Genomic DNA, 17070 nt, shown 5'->3' with positions numbered 1-17070 from the left:
TTGAAGTCGCATAATGCACTGCCGAGATATTCACTTTTTACAAAAGAATGGTTCAAATGGCTCTGAGCACTATGGGACTTAACATCTGAGGCCATCAGTCTTTAGAACACAGAACTACTTAAACCTAACTAACCTAATGATATCATACACACCCATGCCCGTGGCAGGATTCGAACCTGTGACCGTAGCGGTCACGTGGTTCCAGAATGAAGCGCCTAGAACCGCTCGGACACAGCGGCCGGCCACTTTTTACAGTTCTGGGATTATTTATAACATATAACTTACAATAACTTATAAGGTGTATTCATATGTAGTTGTCCATCCTTTCCGCTTCAAGTGAGCCAACTGGCTCGTCAATGAAACATATGCTTCAATGAATGAGATTTTCACTCTGCAGCGGAGTGTGCGCTGATATGAAACTTCCTGGCAGATTAAAACTGTGTGCCCGACCGAGACTCGAATTCGGGACCTTTGCCTGCAGGAGAGCTTCTGTAAAGTTTGGAAGGTAGGAGACGAGATACTGGCAGAAGTAAAGCTGTGAGTACCGGGCGTGAGTCGTGCTTCGGTAGCTCAGTTGGTAGAGCACTTGCCCGCGAAAGGCAAAGGTCCCGAGTTCGAGTCTCGGTCGGGCGCACAGTTTTAATCTGCCAGGAAGTTTCATATGGTTAAATAATTATTAATTTTGCATCGGATACGAACAGTGGCCATCAGAAACGAGCAGCCATCGTGCTACCGAACGGACGGGTTTTCCCGGTGACGCGGTCACCTTACCGGCTGGTGGAAGTGCAGAGACAGGAGCATCTCTGGAGAAGCGTGTGAAATTCGCCCTGCACATGCTCCTCTCAAGCTGATTTCAGCTGTCAACACGAATATGACCCGATCTTAGTCACCACCTGTGCATCCGCAGTCGCGTTGTTGTGTTGAATAAAGTGTTTCTTGTCTTTAGAATAGACTGTCACGTTACAAAGATGAATCTACCCCAGTTCCTTTCCTACCACTTCAAGGGGCGTACCATCTAAAGTAGGGAGAATATAAGGAACTTTACCATCAAATCTGTGTTTTCTCAGGCAGCCAAGGTTTGTGACCTTTTGGGTTTTGTTATGATCTGGGGCTAAGGAAGCCTGGTGTTTGTAAGATTCCATTACACTGTGGTATAGCGTGCATTGCTCGAACTATTCACACTGGTGGGGACAGGTGTTTGGAGCATCGACGCCAAACAAAAGCTACAAAAACTGGGAAAGTCAACGGTGGATATGCACGTCTTTGCTGAGCGACATGTTATGAAATACATTTCATGGCAAAAAATGTAACTTCACTTCACTAACCGAGAGGTTATGTAACGTTATTTCAGTGATTACAAAATCGTCTCAAATTTACAAAGAACTTGGCATTATCAGTACACTTATCAGTACGATGTTGCATCCTGTCTTGTCTTCGGATGGAAAATGGGCCTTAAAGCTACTGTATCACATCCTGAGGCAAGCTGGGCCACAAGTGTTTAACTGGTCCTTGATATTCCAGCTGTTGGCACTGGGATGGAGTTCACATCCGAGCTGGTCACACACGTTTTCTATCGGAAACAGATTTGATAATCTCGCTGGCCATGAGAATTCCTCAGTATTGTGCAGATAGTTCATAGAGGCACATGCAATGTGTAGACAAGGTTTGGCCTATTGAAAATGGCACCACGGTACTGTTGCATGAGAAGGAACACATCAGGTTGCACGATGTCCACGACATACCGTTATCACATATGTTTCCCCAACTTATCAGCCCTGTTCGCCAAATCATTCATCTGTAAGAGAACAACAGCGGTCCTGCCACACTTCCCTGGGACACTCCTGACAATAATCTTGACTCTGATGAACACTTGCCGTCGAGGACAATATACAGTGTTGTACAACTTAAGAAGTCTTCCAGCCTGTCACGTATGTGTGAACCTATTTCATATGCTCGTTCCTTCTTTAACAGCCTGCAATGGGACACCGTGTCTAACGCTTTCCGAAAATATAGAAACACGGAATCAGCCTGTTGCCCTTCTTCCATAGTTCGCAGTATATCATGTAAGAAAAGGGGAAGTTGAGTTTTGCACGAGCGATGCTTTCTAAAACTTTGCTGATACGCGGACATAAGCCTCACAGTCTAAAGAGAATTTCTTATATTCGAATTAAGAATATGTTCAAAGATTCTGCAGCAAACCGATGTTGGGAATTTTTTTGTTTTGTTCAGCTGCTTGGGACTTTGGGCTGGGTTAGTGACAACCACAGCGGAGGGGTATCTGTTGAGAGGCCAGACAAACGTGTGGTTCCTGAAGAGGGGCAGCAGCCTTTTCAGTAGTTGCAGGGGCAACAGTCTGGATGATTGACTGATCTGGCCTTGTAACAGTAACCAAAGTGGCCTTACTGTTCTGGTACTGCGAACGGCTGAAAGCAAGGGGAAACTACAGCCGTAATTTTTCCCGAGGGCATGCAGCTTCACTGTATGATTAAATGATGATGGCGTCCTCTTGGGTAAAATATTCCGGAGGTAAAATAGTCCCCCATTCGGATCTCCGGGCGGGGACTACGCAAGAGGACGTCGTTATCAGGAGAAATCTTAGAAGAAAGATTAAGGAAAGGCAAACCTACCTTTCTAGCATTTGTAGATTTAGAGAAAGCTTTTGACAATGTTGATTGGAATACTCTCTTTCAAATTCTGAAGGTGGCAGGGGTAAAATACAGGGAGCGAAAGGCTATTTACAATTTGTACAGAAAGCAGATGGCAGTCATACGAGTCGAGGGGTATGAAAGGGAAGCAGTGGTTGGGAAGGGAGTGAGACAGGGTTGTAGCCTATCCCCGATGTTATTCAATCTGTATATTGAGCAAGCAATAAAGGAAACAAAAGAAAACTTCGGAGTAGGTATTAAAATCCATGGAGAAGAAATAAAAACTTTGAGGTTCGCCGATGACATTGTAATTCTGTCAGAGACAGCAAAGGACTTGGAAGAGCAGTTGCACGGAATGGACAGTGTCTTGAAAGGAGGATATAAGATGAACATCAACAAAAGCAAAACGAGGATAATGGAATGTAGTCGAATTAAATCTAGTGATGCTGAGGGAATTAGATTAGGAAATGAGACACTTAAAGAAGTAAAGGAGTTTTGCTATTTGGGGAGCAAAATAACTGATGATGGTCGAAGTAGAGAGGATATAAAATGTAGACTGGCAATGGCAAGGAAATCGTTTCTGAAGAAGAAAAGTTTGTTAACATCTAGTATAGATTTAAATGTCAGGAAGTCATTTCTCAAAGTATTTGTATGGAGTGTAGCCATGTATGGAAGTGAAACGTGGTCAATAAATAGTTTAGACAAAAAGTGAATAGAAGCTTTTGAAATGTGGTGCTATAGAAGAATGCTGAAGATTAGATGGGTAGATCATATAACTAATGAGGAGGTATTGAATAGAATTGGGGAGAAGAGGAGCTTGTGGCACAACTTGACTAGAAGAAGGGATCGGTTGGTAGGAAATGTTCTGAGACATCGAGGGATCACCAATTTAGTATTGGAGGGCAGTGTGGAGGGTAAAAATCGTAGAGGGAGACCAAGAGATGAATACACTAAGCACATCAGAAGGATGTGGGCTGCAGTAGGTACTGGGAGATGATGAAGCTTGCACAGGATAGAGTAGCATGGAGAGCTGCATCAAACCAGTCTCAGGACTGAAGACCACAACAACAACAACTAGGTATTCACAATAAATGCAAGGTAGGTAAGGGACCAATGGCGTAGAAACCACTTTGAAAACGCGAATCACGATTTCGTCCGACCTGGCAGCTTATTTGTTTTCAACTCTTTCAGTTGTTTCTCTAGGCCAGGGATGCTTATTTCCATGTCATCCATACGGAAGTCAGTTTAATGGTCAAACGAGTCTCCTGCTGAACGATTTCTGGAACGTGAAAATTAGAACTTCAGCTTTCGTTTTGCTGTCTTCAGTTGCAATACCAGACTGGTCAACAAGTGACTGGATATAAGCCTTAGACCCCTTTAGCGATTTATTATTTATCGTGTCAGAAGCAAACTAAAAAAAAAATTAGATACATTACTACATACATACATACATTATGGTTTATAAATTAGTCAAGAATGAAATAAATGATTAGACACAGATTGTGTTGTCAAACATAAGGTGATTTTAATCTATACAGTGGATGCCCAAAAATTTGCAACGCCCAGTGCACTTTGTGTAGCGTTTACGAGGTCCTCCATGGTGCACACAGTTGGAGATAATGTGCATTGTAGTAGATGTGTTGATGTCTGCACGGCAGCTCCGCAGTCACACTGGAGAGAGACCACCTGGAAGCCCCACCTCTCCAGATTACTCTTGGATCTTGTGACAGAAGAACGCAGGTGGTTGAATGATTTCCATGTGGACCATTTCTCTGTGTGGCTTGGGGGAAAAACTTCTTGCGGGATCAGCCACTCCTCCAGATGCTGGCATCTGACTTGCCACCTCTTCACCCGGTGTTGATGTGGAGTGTCAGCGAGTGGTTCTGTACTGTGAAGGAAGCTCTTTCTAGACACAAGTCTTTGCTGTACCGGTTGGTAGCCATGTAGTGGGTGGGCTTCGGATGTTAATGCCTTCTTCATTTCACTCCGTGCTGCTGTATCTCTTCGGATGTTCGGGGGGGGGGGGGGGGGGGGTGCGCTATGCCGGATAAGCAGTACAGTTTTTCCACAGGTGTGGCTCTTAGACAACCCGTAGTCATACGACATGTCTCATTCAGAGCAACATCAACTTTCTTTGTATGTGTAGATCTGCACCATACTGCGCAAGCGTACTCAGCTGCAGAGTAGCAGAGGGCTAATGTGGATGTGCGCACTGTGTCTGGCTGTGCTCCCCATGTTGTTCCAGTCAGCTTCCTAACCACATTGTTCCTGGCAGCCACTTTTTGCTTTGTTTTTAAGCAGTGTTCCTTATATGAAAGAGCACGGTCCAGAATGACTCCGAGGTATTTTGGAGTCTTGCAGTGTTCTAAAGAGGTTCCTTCCCAATCTATCTGCAAGTTTCTACTAGCCTGTCTGTTTCGGAGGTGGAAAGCACAGGTCTGGGTCTTAGAAGGATTTGGTTTCAATTGATTGTCCCTGTAATAGGCAATTGATTCTTTCAGAGCATCAGTTAGCTTCCGCTCCATCCTCTCAAAGTTGTGATCTTGTGCTGTGATTGCTCGGTCATCTGCATATATGAAGCTTTGTGTTCCTTCTGGTAACGGCTGGTCGTTAGTGTATACATTGAAGAGGGTGGGTGCCAGTACACTGCCCTGTGGCAACCCATTTTTCTGCTGCCTCCATCTGCTTCTTTGTCCTTGATATTCCACAAAATATCTTCGATTCTGCAGAAGATTTCTAATTAGACAGGTTAGTTTGTAGTCCTTGGTGAGGTTGTATAGCTTCAGCAACAAGAGTCTGTGGTTGACAGTGTCGTAGGCGGCTGAGAGATCTATAAACACCGCTCCTGTTATCTGCCGCCTTTGGAAGCCGTCCTCTATATGCTGTGTCAAATTCAACACCTGTGCTGTGCAGCTCTTCCCTTGTCTGAATCCTGCCTGTTGAGGGATCAGTAATGGTTCTATCATATCTGTAATTCTTTGGAGGATCATGAGAGAAGCCTCCACGAAGGGTGTGTCCTGAGAACTAAGCCTTACACATCCGGGCGTCCCCTGGGCGTCTAGGTATACCTAGACGGCTGATTCTGTCACACCAGAAGCAAACAAACATGGGAGTAAATCTTTAGCGATTATACATAGGCTTAGAATTTTCTCGCGTCCCCTGCCACATCTTTTGCCTAAGATATATGAGAACTCGCTGCCCAGACTGCTGCCACACGGTAAAGTACTGCTGGTGTCGCTCCACTATTTATAGCCGAGTTCGATTCTCGTGGCCGCTACACCCTTTCACCCTATGATATTCAATTGTTCTTTTGGAGTCAGCACTGTTACTCCGTGAAACGAACGTTTTCTCAGCGTTTCCCAGCTCTGATGGATGAGATGGTATTAATAAATTGAATGCTGGATCTCAAGTCTTGCTTAAATTGAAGCCTCCATAATGGTTTATTAGGTTCTCCAACATCTTTATTTCGAAATATTGCACAAAATACTGGAATGAACAACACTGATGAACTCCTGAAACCACACCGTACTCGTACAATGCTGAGGAAACCTGAGACGTCACCATTACACGGTTGTTTGCTAGCCTGGTTTCGAAGTAGTATGGTCTGTGTACTCGTTCTATCGTTTTCTGGGTAAACAGGGACACGTCAACAGGCTCTGGCACTGTCAAAATTCTGGCCGTCAAGCAGCGAGGAGCATTCCCATGCTGCTGTGTCATAGATTACGCGTATCTGAACCCTACTGCTTAGCGCGATCAACGAATTTGGCGAATGGCAGCATCTATTATTTGCAGAGTAGATCTCCTAGAGGTATGACCGCGTCATAACGGCTCACAGAGGGCTTAAATACCGGAACTGTATGTGAATACCAGAACTGATATGGTGATATCGCTTCTGCCTCACGCTACGCGCTTAACGGTTAATGCTCGCTAGACCGCAAGAAAACTGCCGAGGCTATAAGAGATGCACGAGAATAGGGCTGTTTTATAGCTCAGTTAAACTGTTCCGGAGAAATTTATACGACTTCTGCCGCTCACATAGCTCGGAAACCTTTTGTCTAGGTTTACTGCATAAATGAGGCGCAGAGGTATTAAGCTTTTATGTCGCTTATGTATGAAAAAAATTGGTAGTTTTTCACCAGCTCTGTTTCAAGTACCGTACCAGCATTACAACAAAATTAAAATAATAAATTATTCTCAACGGACTGAAGAACTCGTTACCAGATGAAATGCAATGGAAATAACGACATTTCGGTCATACTGGGGACATCAGTAGAGATTATTCAAGTGATTATTACAGATATAGTTTAGTTTCCGGCACATTCACACACAATTCTATGAAATAACTGATTTCGGAAGTCATCGGCCGTCTACAGTTCAAAAATAAGTTAAGCTGTTTACATTTCGTCAAAACTACAATATATGTGAAACATGTGCTGTCATACCATAAGGCGGATGCAGTAGTTCACTCCAACCACTGACAAACTACCACATGATCAGTCAATGAAAATTTGGAGCGAAGGAAGGAACGAAGATTAATATTTAATTATCTATCGACAACATGATCATTAGAGACGAAGCACAAGCTCTGATTACGGAAGGACCGGGAAGGAAATCAGCCGTTCACTTTCAAAGTAACCGTCCCGGCATCGGCAATAAACACTTTAGGAAGTCGCAAGTGAACTCATCATCCATCAAAAGTATAGAGTCTTGGTAGGCATATAATTAAGTATTCAGCGCTGTTCCACATACGTTGACATAAGCATATAAAATTTTAAAGAATATATACAGGGTGATCCACTGATAGCGACCGGGCCAAATATCTCACGAAATAAGCATCAAACTAAAAAAACTACAAAGAACGAAACTCTTCTAGAATGAAAGGGGAAACCAGATGGCGCTATGGTTGGCCCGCTAGATGGCGATGCCATAAGTTAAACTGATATCAACTCCGTTTTTTTATAAATAGGAACCCCCATTTTTTATTACATATTCGTGTAGTTCAAATGGTTCAAATGGCTCTGAGCACTATGGGACAACATCTGTGGTCATCAGTCCCCTAGAAGTTAGAACTACTTAAACCTAACTAACCTAAGAACATCACACACATCCATGCCCGAGGCAGGATTCGAACCTGCGACCGTAGCGGTCACGCGGTCCCAGACTGAAGCGCCTAGAACCGCACGGCCACACCAGCCGGCTATTCGTGTAGTACGTAAAGAAATACGAATGTTTTAATTGGGCCACTTTTTTCGCTTTGTGATAGATAGTGCTGTAATAGTCACAAACGTTTAAGTACGTGGCATCACGTAACATTCCGCCAGTGAGGGCGGTATTTGCTTCGTGATACATTACCCGTGTTAAAATGGACCGTTTACCAATTGCGGAAAAGGTCGATATCGTGTTGATGTACGGCTATTGGGATCAAAATGCCCAGCGGGAGTGTGCTATGTATGCTGCTCGGTATCCCGGACGACATCATCCAAGTGTCCGGACCGTTCGCCGGACAGTTACGTTATTTAAGGGAACAGGAAGTGTTCAGTTATATGTGAAACGTCAACCACGACCTACAACAAATGATGATACCCAAGTAGTTGTTTTAGCTGCTGTCGCGGCCAATCCGCATATCAGTAGCAGACAAATTGCGCGAGAATCGGGAATCTCAAAAACGTCGGCATTGAGAATGCTACATCAACATCGAATGCACCCGTACCATATTTCTAAGCACCAGGAATTGCATGGCGACGACTTTGAACGTTGTGTACAGTTCTGCCACTGGGCACAAGAGAAATTACGGGACGATGACAGATTTTTTGCACGCGTTCTATTCAGCGACGAAGCGCCATCCACCAACAGCGGTAACTTAAACCGGCAAATGTGCACTATTGGGCAACGGAAAATCCACGATGGCTGCGACAAGTGGAACATCAGCGACCTTTGCGGGTTAATGTATGGTGCGGCATTATGGGAGGAAGGATAATTGGCCCCCAATTTTATCGAAGAATTTCCTACGTAATGTTCTACCGATGTTACTATAAGATGTTTCACTGCATGACAGAATGGTGATGTACTTCCAACATGATGGATATGCGGCTCATAGCTCACGTGCGGTTGAAGCGGTATTGAATAGCATATTTCATGACAGGTGGATTGGTCGTCGAATCACCATATCATGGCCCGCACGTTCACCGGATCTGACGTCCCCGGATTTCATTCTGTGGGGAAAGTTGAAAGATATTTTCTATCGTGATCCACCGACAACGCCTGACAACATGCGTCAGCGCATTGTCAATGCATGTGCGAACATTACGGAGGGCGAACTATTCGCTGTTGAGAGGAATGTCGTTACACGTATTACCAAATGCATTGAGGTTGACGGACATCATTTTGAACATTTATTGCATTAATGTCGTATTTAGAGGTAATCACACTGTAACAGCATGCGTTCTCAGAAATGATAAGTTCAGAAATGTACACATATCACATTGGAACAACCGAAATAAAACCTACGTTCGGTATTTTAATTTTAAAAAAATCCACCTGTTACCAACTGTTCGTCTAAAATTGTGATCCATATGTTTCTGACCATTACAGCACCATCTATCACAAAGCGGAACGAGTTATCCAACTAAAGCATTCATATTACTACAGAAATATGTAAAAAATGGGGGGTTCCTATTTAAAAAAACGCAGTTGTTATCCGGTTGACCTATGGCAGCGCCGTCTAGCGGGCTAACCATAGCGCCATCTGGTTTCCCTCTTCAAGCTAGACAAGTTTCTTCTTTGTAGTTTTTTTCGTTTGACGCTTCTTTCGTGAGCTATATGGCTCTGTCACGGTCAAAGGACCACCATGTATAACAATTTCAGTCAACAATATGTATAAAACTGCATTAAGATGTCTGGATTTAGCGTATTTAATGATACTGATGTGAAGCATCTGTGCATCTGTGACAACAAGTTATATTGTGTAAAAATACACACATCAAAAAAAGCTTAGCATCACCCCGGTTCCCAGAACTCCTGAAAATAGACCTTGACTGTGGATATTGTATCACGGACACAGTCCCTTTGACTGTTCAGAGATGTCACTAAAACCTCCCAAAGATGTAAACAACCATGCATGAGCAGCTCCTATCAGACGGAGTGGTCAGACAGCCGATCAGTTCCAGTCATTCCACCAGGAAGCAGCTACACGCCTCGTGTTGTCCGTAGTTCAACCATGCCTAGACGATCAATACCGCGGTACGATCGCGTCCGCATTGTTACTTTGTGCCAGGAAGGGATCTCAACAAAGTGTCCAGGCGTCTCGGAGTGAACCAAAGCGATGGTGTTCGTACATGGAGGAGATACAGAGAGACAGGAACTGTCGATGACGTGCCTCACTCAGGCCGCCCAACGTCTACTACTGCAGTGGATGACCGCTGCCTACTGATTATGGCTCGGAGAAACCCTGACAGTAATGCCACCATGTTGACTATTGCTTTTCGTGCAGCCACAGGACGTCGTGTTACTACTCAAACTGTGCGCAACAGGCTGCATGATGCAGCGGGGTACAGATGGGCCAACAAGATGCGGAAAGGACTGCTCAGGATTGGCATCACGTTCTCTTCACCGATGTGTGTCGCATATGCCTCCAACCAGACAATAGTCGGAGACGTGTTTGAAGACATCTCAGTTAGGCTGAACGCCTTGGACACACTGTCCAGCGAGTGCAGCAAGGTGGAGGTTCTCTGCTGTTTAGGGGTGGCGTTATGTGGAGCCGATGTACGCCGCTGGTGGTCACGGAAGGCGCCGTAACTGCTGTACGATACGTGAATGCCATCATCCGACCGATAATGCAACCATATAGGCAGCATATTGGCGAGGCATTCGTCTTCATGGACGACTATTCGCGCCCCCATCGTGCACATCTTGTGAATGACTTTCTTCAGGATAACGACATCACTCGACTAGAGTGGCCAGCATGTTCTCCAGACATGAACCCTATCGCACATGCCTGGGATAGATTGAGAAGGGCTGTTTATAGACGACGTGACCCAACAAACCCTCTGAGGGATCTACTCTGAATCGCCGTTGAGGAGTGGGACAACCTGGACCAACAGTACGTTGATGAACTTGAGGATAGTATGCCACTACGAATACAGGCATGAATCAGTGTAAGAGGCTCTGAGCACTATGGGACTTAACATCTGTGGTCATCAGTCCCCTAGAACTTAGAACTACTTAAACCTAACTAATCTAAGGACATCACACACATCCATGCCCGAGGCAGGATTCGAACCTGCGACCGTAGCAGTCGCGCGGTTCCGGACTGAGCGCCTAGAACCGCTAGACCACCGCGGCCATCAGTGTAAGAGAATTTGCTACTGGGTATTAGAGGTACCGGTGTGTACGGAAATCTGGACCACCACCTCTTAAGGTCTCTCTGTGTGCTGGTACAACATGCAATGTGTGGTTTTCATGAGCAATAAAAAGGGTGGGAATGATATTTATGTTGATCTCAACTTCATTTTTCTGTACAGGTTCCGAAACTCTCGGAACCGAGGTGATGCAGAACTTTTTTTGATGTTTGTAGTATGACCGTAACGACAATAAGTTTAACACAGTTAAATTACAAAAAATCTTTAAAATTTATACTGAATGAAAATGTCTTTCTACATGAGCAGTATGAGTAAAAATCTGAAAGAGATCAACAGTACTATATTACAGAACTGGACAGTTGTGTAAGACATCGTTCCTATAGTGCACGTTACAGTGCTACACGACCGACGTACGAGTATAGTAGAGGGCCCGGTAGTAACAGAATGACATGTTTTAAAGACTTAGCTACCAGATGATGGGCTACACAGGAATGCTAACAGAATTCAAATAATACACACTATTCCACACGCTGTGCAATCTATAGGCTTTCGCTGCTATTTCGATGACCGCTACACATTTTATGATATTAGGCCTATATGATTGTGTCATAATGTTGTCAGGCATATCGGCAGTAGTAAGCAAATACATCAGTAGTTACTGATATTACACAATAGAAGAAATCTTCTGAATCGAACCGTTTGGAAGTAAAAGATTCTCAGTGGATACCTCTTGCTTTAAAAAATCATTAATAACAGTTACGGATTGCAAAATAGAACTTTCGTGAAACGGAGATTTTGTGTCTAAGAGACGTAAAGAGTGTCCCGCAAAGGGGTATACACAGTTTGAACTTTAATAATTCGATCAACAATAACGTAAACTTTGAATTTTCAAGTCACGTACATTGTCACGACATTAATTATGATATTTTACCGTTGAAGATGGTCAAAATGTCCTCCATCGGTGGCAATACAGCGTCTGTAACACTGCGGAACAGATCGACACACGTGTTACGGTTACCATTAGAATGGATACACAGATAAACACAGTTTCCGCTTTCATGTCATGCAGCACACGAGCTTTTGTGGCGTAGACTGCGTCCATCAGAGTTCCCCGCATAAGAGGTGTGACGGCACTAGATCAGGAGATCTGGGTGGAAACAATATTGAGGCCGCTTCACACACGTCAATGTCGCGACCATTGCCGTGACCGGCTCGCTGTACCATCGACGTGTTTGAAGGTATTGTTCTAGGGATTTAAAGGGCAGCGTTCAGTGTTCACACTCCTGACCGTGACAGTGCAAACCGAGCTCCCGCCCGCACCCTACCGTCAAGGCAGTATTTCTTGCGAACGATATTTTCTCACTTTACGGCTCCAGCACGGTCTGGTTGTTGTGGTTTCGCGCAGTAGTTTATCATCATAAACATGAATGACGAAAAATGTCTTGAATTATGTCCAACTATCCTATGTTGTGTGGTCGCTCCATTCCCAAATACACAGACACAAGCTGAATAATACACGCTGGAATAAAATACGAGCAGAAATAATAACAGCTGGTGATACATATGTGTATGTTTCTGATTTTACACCAATAAATACAACTAGCAAGGCAAATAATGTGTGAAACTGTTGGCTACAGCTGTAACATTTTCTTTCCACATACCCGAACGTCAATAGCAATATAGTTACATTGAGCGTCTACAAGAGGCAACAACGTGATGGAGAATGTCTTCGTGTAATTAAAGAATAGTGATCCGGAGTTCGAAGCAACGTGAATAGAAATGTGTTTTCCATTCAAAGCTCCTATCAAGTTAGAAAAAATCCCACATTTGATGAAAACCCTTAGCGATGTTCTTCCACATTTCTTCCTGTAATTATCTTGCTGGTTTCTCGTACGATCTTGTGAACCATATTTTTCCCCATGCAATAACTAAATGAAATCGTGTTTAGCCCATCTCCACTGGCGAAATACCTGAAAGAAGCTAGACAGCACATCTACACAAATTCTCTGCAAATCACATTTAAGTGCGTGGCAGAGGGTTTATCACCTTCACAACAATTATTTGTTATTCCACGGTAGAACAACGCGCGGAAAAAACGAACACCTATATCTTTCAGGGCGAGCTCTGATTTCCCTTATTATTATGATCATTTCTCCCAATGTAGATGGGTGCCAACGACATATTTTCACACACTGAGGACAAAGTTGGTGATTTAAATTTCATGAGAGAGTTCTGCCGCAACGGGAAACACCTTTGTTCAATGATGTCCACCCCAAACTCCGTTAACCCTATCTGGTAAGGATCCCACACCGCGCAGGGGTACTCCAAAAGAGGTCGGACCAGCGTAGTGTAGGCAGTCTCTTTAATAAATCTGTTGCATCTTCTAAGTATTCTGCCAATAAAACACAGTATTTGGTTCGGCTTCCCCACAATATTTTCTATGTGTTCTTTCCACTTTTAAGTTTTTGTAGGGATATAACGAAGATACCACAGGCGGTCATAGCGGTAAAGAATAAGTATAACGCGAAACAGAAGAAAATACAAAACCATAAAGTAGAAGCCAATAATGATGAATGTTGATTTCATATATTTAATTACAAATTAAGTCAAAGTGTTTGTTAATTATAGTATGTACTAACCTCAAAGAAAAAAACGGCGAGCCGTCCTCTTGGTATGATGGCTTTTTTCCAGAGTGTTTTTCGGGTGAACTTGCAACTTGTTCAGTAGTAAGTTGAATTAATTTTCCGACACTCTGAAATATTCATAAAACTTTGCCCCACTGTCCATCAGTTAACTGTACAGAGTGGAAAATCCCTCTTCTGTTATCCTATTTTTCCACGCCCGATGGCCCACTTCCGTTTTTTCAGCAGTTTTTCCTCCTCTTCATCCAAAATCACAGCAATCAGCGTGATATCGTCGGAAAAGAACTTGGCCGCTAAAGTACACTGCCACACGCAAGAAGAGACACTGCCCACTGCGAATAAAAGTCACTTCGCATCACGGTCGGTGCAATCATGGGCGAGTCACGCCACTGTCGCCACACTCAAGTATGAAGTGAAGTGGCCTTTACTCGCCAGGATGAATGGTAATGTGATGGCGCACCGTCTTGTTGAAGAAAATAATTTTCATCTCGTTACAGCTGGTATAATTCGTTCCTGCAGCATGGTAAGGTGTTTTATACCTTTCACCTCGCCTCCAAGAAAGAATGGCCCTACCAGTGATTTGACAGGCATACCACATTAAGCCGATAACCCAGGGAGATGAACAGCTCGTAATTCCGTAACATGAGGATTATCTCTGGCCCAGTACACACTGTTATGGCGATTGATGGTTACCCTCAATTTCTGAACGTCGCCTCATCAGACCAAACAACGTCATTAGTCAACTGATTTTCGCAAATCCATTGAAAAACTCCGAGGCTCTTATCCGGATCGTCCTCATTTATCGCGTGAAGCACCGGGGAATGTAGGGTTTCCACTTTGCTTGCTTTAAAATATTGAGAACACATGATTTGCTTACACCTGATGGTGCGCAGCTTGCCATAAGGACCTATGGGGATCTTGTGAAAGCTTGTACCACTGCGTCCATTTCTCCCACGTCCGCTGTTGATTTCTTCCTGCCACACTGTGCCTTCTTCAGATCACGCACACTTTCATCCCTCTGTAATTTGTGGTGTAATTTCGTTATTGTTATACGTGACGGTGGTACAGTATCAAAGTGTGCCAGCTATTGCCTCTGCATTTCTTTCATGTTTCCACATTTCCTATAATATTTCGAAACGCACTTTCTTTGCTCCAAGGACATGTTTCCAGCCATCACGCTGTTAACTTGTAGCTACTGGCAACTGAAAATAACCAAAAGGAAAACAAACGAACGGCTACACCCACTAGTAATGATAGCACCATACAATCACAATTGGATTAGGTTATGATTAATACCTCCTCAAATATTAAAGTTCAAACACAGTAATCTGATTAGTGGAACGTGCATTTCTATGCCTTTTACGGGAGGTAGGTAGTCTAAAATTTTTAATTTTCTGCTCAAGAGAACCAACTGGCGGGCATAAAACTAGGTGATGGTTGGAACTTCTTAGTAAAATATTTGGTTAAATTGCTGAGTGAAATTGAAGGCAAGTGTCACTTTGCTAATCTTTATCCTTACAACACTGACCTGACAAACAGAACTCAAACTTTTTGTATTCATTAATTACTCTCAGTATAGAATGGTAACGATATCTGAAAGCTCAAAAAAATTACAACCTGACTCCAAATAATTAATACAAAAGGATGGCCCTGACTAAAAAGAAATCTTAATAGTAACCTATACATTTCATTAAGCACTTACCTCACAAAAATCTTCTTTACGCGAACTACTGCAATACAGCGAACTTTAAACTGCCAGCTAAATAAAAGATTCCAACTACTAAAGCCACTAACTACTAATAGGCATTTGGTTAGCAAAGCAAAGATTTTGTTGCTAACCAAATAATGTATTTTTTTTTTACTTTAATAATGTGACATCCAGTTTAAACGTGAACATAAATCGTCATTGACATCTAGTACAAAGGTATATAATCATGAATAATCTTCAATCTCCAAGTCAAACATGTGCAGTTCGTTATCCTACGCTAACACTTCAGACCTCTATCCTCCATCAATGCTAACTTCTCACATCTAACATCCATCACTGCTGGTTGTTCACTTCCAACTGCCCAACAGTACTACCAACACTGCTGGTGACTAACTTCCAACTGCCCAACATTACTTCCATCACTGCTGGCGACTAGCTTCCAACAACGAGTCTGACCAGCCACAGAGTCTCTTACAAAGAAAGCGCAGTCAGACATCCAATGCAAAGCGCTGCCAACACAGAAGCAACCCACTTACATGCTTTTGTCCTTTTCCGCATATTCAGCCTTCAATGAGACACAACTTTCCCAACTATGGATGACTCGAAGGAGACATTGCTTGTCGATGTCTGCATTACAGAAAACTTTCGGCCTATAAAATCACCCCGTGATTCATCCTGGAAATACCTTTCACGCAATGGTTTCTTCATCCGAGGGAAGAAAAGGAGGTCACTGGTAAGGAGAATACGAGGGTGAGGCAAAATACGATAGCGCAGAGAAACAGAATGCGTAACTGCGTCCCATCCAGAATGATCTGGTACATTGCCTTGGAGCAAAAACATGCCCTCAACAGCTTCTAATGACGCTTCGTCTGAATAGCGTCCCTCTTCCCATCGAGAAGATAGTGGTAGAATGCTCCTGTAGTGGTTTACCCCTTATGAGTGAGTATCTCTGGTGCTCGCAAAAGCCACTCAACATCAGCTCGCACGATGATGGTTGCATCTTGGTCTTTTACTAACGTGACCATATCCTCTGAACCAAAATTTGGGAAACATTAAAAAAATTGGATATAGCAAAACAAAGTTTTTAATTAAATGCAGTAAGTGCAAAGTATCACTTTAATTCGTTACAAAATGTATATTAGGTCAGTTGTATGTGGTGTCTATTTTTTCGCACATGTCTGAAAGAAAAGACACCATTACAGTCATGCAGCCAATATGAATCAAGACAGAAAGGAATTAAAGACATTAGCTCATATTCTCCTTACCAGTAACTTCCTTTTCTTCCCTCAGATGAAGAAATCCATTGCGTGAAAGGTATTTCCAGGATGAATCACATGGTGATTTTATAGACTGAAAGTTTTCTGTAATGCAGACATCAACAAGCAATGTCTCCCTCAACTCATCCATAGTTGGGAAAGTTGTCTCATTGAAGGCTGAATATGCAGATATATATATATATATATATATATATATATATATATATATATATATATGGCGATGACGACACCCTTCAGTGTAGATGCACACCAAGCTCGTACTCTTATGGAATTTGGCGAGATGCCGCGAGTAATAAGGTTGATGAGCAGGAGCGCTACACCAGTTGTGTGTGGCGTAAGATGAGAATTTGGGTCTGACTGAAGGCGTGCTAGGGTAATCCATGCGGTTGTACTGATCACTGTGTCCAGATGATATAGTGGTCAGCACATCTGCCTAGTAAG

At 43.3% G+C, this 17070-nt stretch overlaps 1 non-coding gene across 1 annotated transcript; it reads left to right on the top strand.

Moving 5' to 3' along the window:
• The first annotated feature begins 559 nt into the window (after positions 1-559).
• On the top strand, positions 560-634 carry Trnas-cga. The gene has a single exon. It is a non-coding gene; the product is annotated as a tRNA-Ser (tRNA).
• Positions 635-17070: the final 16436 nt, after the last annotated feature.

The sequence above is a fragment of the Schistocerca americana genome, chromosome 1 (genome assembly GCF_021461395.2).
Source record: "Schistocerca americana isolate TAMUIC-IGC-003095 chromosome 1, iqSchAmer2.1, whole genome shotgun sequence".
In the NCBI taxonomy this organism is placed as follows: Eukaryota; Metazoa; Arthropoda; class Insecta; order Orthoptera; family Acrididae; genus Schistocerca; species Schistocerca americana.
The sequence above is the reverse complement of the archived record's forward strand: the minus strand, read 5'-3'. Positions and strand labels throughout refer to the sequence as shown.